Genomic DNA, 4,108 nt, shown 5'->3' with positions numbered 1-4,108 from the left:
ATTTTGGGCAGGCATGCACACGCGCCTGGCGTGAGTTTTTAAGCCACCGGGTCCGGGACGCGAACCGCGGTCGACTATGTGGGAGTCCAGCGACATAGCCATTATGCTAACTGCTGGTCCCTGGGCCGTTCTTCTTAGGATGGAGAAGCTGCAGGTGTGATCTCTGTGAGCTCCTTACACGGCCTACCTACCGTGTGGGTGGGTCTGCTCTCCAGAGGGATGCCAAAGAGCAGCACAGCTGCTGGAGAAGAGAGCGTTGTCCGTGAAGGCAGCCCAGCCCCTAGACTGTGTGCAGTCCTGCCGCGTGTGGGACAGAGGCTGGCATCGCCTGCAGGCTGTTAGTAATATGATTTGACGCTGCCGCACTCACTGGGCGGGAAGCGGTTCCAGTGCGGATGGCGCGGTGCAGGCCTGGCTGGGAGGAGCACCTGCAGGTCCTGCCATGTGAGTCCTGTCGGTGGCAACACCCACTCTCAGTTTATCTGTAAAGAAAGTGGTTTTTAAACTGCCTAGCATACACGGAATTTTCCAGCACCGTCATGCAGCTCACAGGGAGCTCAAACGTGATGTTTGAAAAAGTCCCAGGGCTAGCGGCAGGACACCTGCTGTTTGAGCTGTAGGCCTGACAAACCTGCAGGCTCTCACCGGGAGTGTAGGTGAAGCAGTGATTCTGAGAAGGGATTAGCATTTGTGTTCTTTAGGAAGTCTGCCCAAGACAGTTTCTTTTATTTTTTCTTTTTTTAAATTTTTGCTAGAGGGAACGTGCACCCATGAGAGAAAGAAAGAGAAGAAAGAGAGAGAGAAAGAAAGAAAAGAAAGAAAAAGAAAGAAAGAGAGAGAAAGAAAGAGAAAGAAGAAAGAAAAGAAAAAATGAAGAAAGAAAGAGAGAAATCCTCCCCCTGGGCAGATGGTCACACTACAATCCCGTTTTCTCCATTCTCCTCTCAGGTTTTTTGGGTTCTTTTGTTTTTGGGGGGTTTTTTTGAGAGAGATGTTTGTAATAGAGTGCATGAACTTTCCTGGAAAAACAGAAAGCAAGAAATCACCCCCCCTCCCCCCCAGGGAGGATGGCCGCATGGTAATCCCTTCTCCTCCATCTTCCTTTAGGGATTTTGGGCACGCATACACATGCGTCCAGAGTGAGGTTTAAGCCACCCAGTCTGGGACTCGAACTGCAGTCGACTATGTGAAAGTCCAGTGATCTAATCATTAGGCCTTCTGCTGGTCCTCTCCTCTTAGGAATTTTTTTTTTTTTAAGAGGTTTTCGCTATAGGGCACATGAGCTCGACAGACAGACAGAGAGAGACATAGAGACAGAAAGCGAGAAATCACCCCCCCTGGCCACGCCGCAATCCCTTCTCCTCCATTCTCCTCTCGGGATCTTGGGCACGCATGCACACGCGCCCGGCGTGAGTTTTAAGCCACCGGGTCCGGGACGCGTACCGCGGTCGACTACGTGGGAGTCCAGCGACATAGCCATTACGCTAACTGCTGGTTCCCTCTCCTCTTAGGATTTTGACGTACATGTGCCCAGTGTGTTTTCCAAGCTGCCAGGTCCAGGTTTCAAATCATGTAGGATCCAAGTGCCATAACCTCCAAGCCATGGGTCAGCCCAGGAAGTAACATTTTTAAACAGATTATTTTCTTTTTCTTTTTCTTTTTCCTTTCTATTTACCATTAGGGTATTGTACTATTTTTTTTTTTAATTATTTGTGTTGGGTCAGCCAGTGGTGTGGTGATGAAGGTGGCTGGATCCCACAGGCACAACCTCACGATTCCAGTCCTGGACCCAGTGGCTTGAAAAACATGCCAGGCACGTACGCGTGCCCAGTATGCCAAAAGGAGGGAAAAATGGAAACGGGACTGTGGGTATGGCATCTGCCATGGGGGTGCTTTCTAATTTCCTCTCTCTCCCCAGCAAACACATACACACCCTCTGGCAAAATTGTTAAAAACAAAATTATTGTGTAATGAGTGATATTACTTGTGGATTTCATTTTAAACTGGAGGCCAGTTAAAGGGCTAGCACAAGCTAGCTTTTCTCAGGAGAACTCATTGGATCCAACAGGGCTGAGACATGGGCTCTTGAAATCTCCAGTGGATTTTGTGCAGAGAAGCATCAAAATCTCAAAGCAGGGGACCCGCAGATGGCAAAATCGTTATGTTGTTGGACTCCCACGTAGTCGACCACGGTTCGAGTCCCAGGCCCAGTGACTTAAAACTTAATGCCAGACACGTGTGTGTGCATCTTCAAGAGAAAAATGGAGAAGGGATTGCGGTGTGGCCATCCCCCCAGGGGATGATTTCTTGCTTTCTGTCTCTCTCTGTCTCTCCAGCAAGTGCACATGCCCTATAGCAAAAATCTCTCCAAAAAAAGAAGGAAAAAAAAAAAAAAAACCTCAAAGCAGGAGTTCCTGATATTTCTTTTCTTCTTTTTTTTTCTTAGAGTTTTTTTGCTATAGGGCATGTGCACTTGCTGGAGAGACAGAGAGAGACAGAAAGCAAGAAATCATCCCCTGGGGGGATGGCCACACCACAATCCCTTCTCTTCCATACTCTTCTCGGGATTTTAGGTACGAACGCACACATGCTCAATGTGTTTGAAGCCACTGGGTCCAGGACTCAAACCGTGGTCAACTATGTGCGAGTCCAGCGACGTAACCATTATGCCACCTGCTGGTCTCCCCCCCCATGTTTCTAATCTGTGTTTTTATGCCACTTTCACTGCTGCTTCTCTGTGGCACCCTGAGCAAGTTATTTCAATCCACAGTGCCTCCGTTTCTACATCTGTAAAATGGGAATTATACCTCCTAGCAGGGTTGTCTGGAGGGTGAACAGTGCTTGGCTCATAATAAGAACTCAGTAAACGTTAGCCTGAAATTATAAACGCAGCAGTAACCAGCAGACAGGAGAAAAGCAAGCCTAAGGACACGCTAGCATGTGTGCTCATTACATTCGGCTGTTTCTTGTCTTAATTATTTTGACTCATTTCGGATATCTGCCAGTCAGGCTACTTCTAGACACCGGCGGAAACAGAGACAGGAAGCCAGAAGCCCCTCCTCTGCCTGAGCAGGCCCAGACCCGACATTCCTGAACCTTTCCTCAGCTGGAAAACGAGGAGGCAGGCCCAGATGGCTCTCAAGTCAGAACCCCAGTACCAACTGGTTTGCAAAGAACTGTCCAGGGTGACTGAGGACAGTGGGAATGCATGGAAACCTCAGCGCCCAAACTCCTGCAGGGGCAGGTGGAGAAGCACGCAGGAGGCTGGCCACCGGCAAGGGTCCTGTCCCCTGGGGGTGGCTGATGACTGGCAGTGCTGGACCCATGACAACTTCTCTATCTCATGAGAAGCCATGAGTCCAGATTCCTTTAAAAAAAAAAAAAAATACTTCATTTAAATTTATTTATTTCTTTATTTTAATTTGACAAGAGAGAGCGAGAGCGAGAAAGCAAGCCGCCAGGTCCGGGATTCGAACCACAGTCAACCGTGTGGGAGTCCAGCGCCCTTAACCACCATGCCATCTGCCAGCCCCAGGAGTCCTGATTCTTATGAGAAATGCCCCAATGCTACATCTCTACCAGCCAGATCGCACATCTGTGGACGACACAGATGTGACTGAAACCTCTCTCAAAGTTCTTTCCTGTGCTGCTAACATGAGCCCGAGTGCAGAAAATATTAATTTCCGAATATAAAGCATGTGACTAAATAAAGAGACTTCCTTTTATTGACCGGCACGGAATCTTACCAAGGAGAAAAAATGAAGCGCTTTGACTTAAAATTGCAAACGGAGGTCATGGAAACATAAAGTCCTTTATTCTAACACAGCAGGGTATAGGCCCTCCTAGGGGAACATCAGACGTGAAATTCAGCGCCCTTGCAGAGAGGCAGTGTTAGACGGTTATCCCAGGAGGTGGACTGTGAGCCCCACAGTTACCGGGAACACACGGTACAGTGGGACTACTAAATAATTCGTTCCGTCAACGTGGCAAATACATTAAATTACACATCTTTTTACATTTAGTACAGACATCATTTTACAATCAAATTAGTTTTAAGACCCAGCTGTCCAACCTTCATTTAAACACTCAATGTTGCTGGACAGAGAGA

The 4,108-nt window shown here is 48.1% G+C and overlaps 1 pseudogene; it reads right to left on the bottom strand.

The window, feature by feature from the left end:
* Nucleotides 1–3,812: 3,812 nt before the first annotated feature.
* Nucleotides 3,813–4,108, bottom strand: part of LOC102498375 (histidine triad nucleotide-binding protein 1 pseudogene) — a 12,788-nt pseudogene continuing 12,492 nt past the window's right edge.

This window comes from Tupaia chinensis, unplaced genomic scaffold (assembly GCF_000334495.1).
Source record: "Tupaia chinensis unplaced genomic scaffold, TupChi_1.0 Scaffold000442_1, whole genome shotgun sequence".
Taxonomy (NCBI): domain Eukaryota; kingdom Metazoa; phylum Chordata; class Mammalia; order Scandentia; family Tupaiidae; genus Tupaia; species Tupaia belangeri.
The sequence above is the reverse complement of the archived record's forward strand: the minus strand, read 5'-3'. Positions and strand labels throughout refer to the sequence as shown.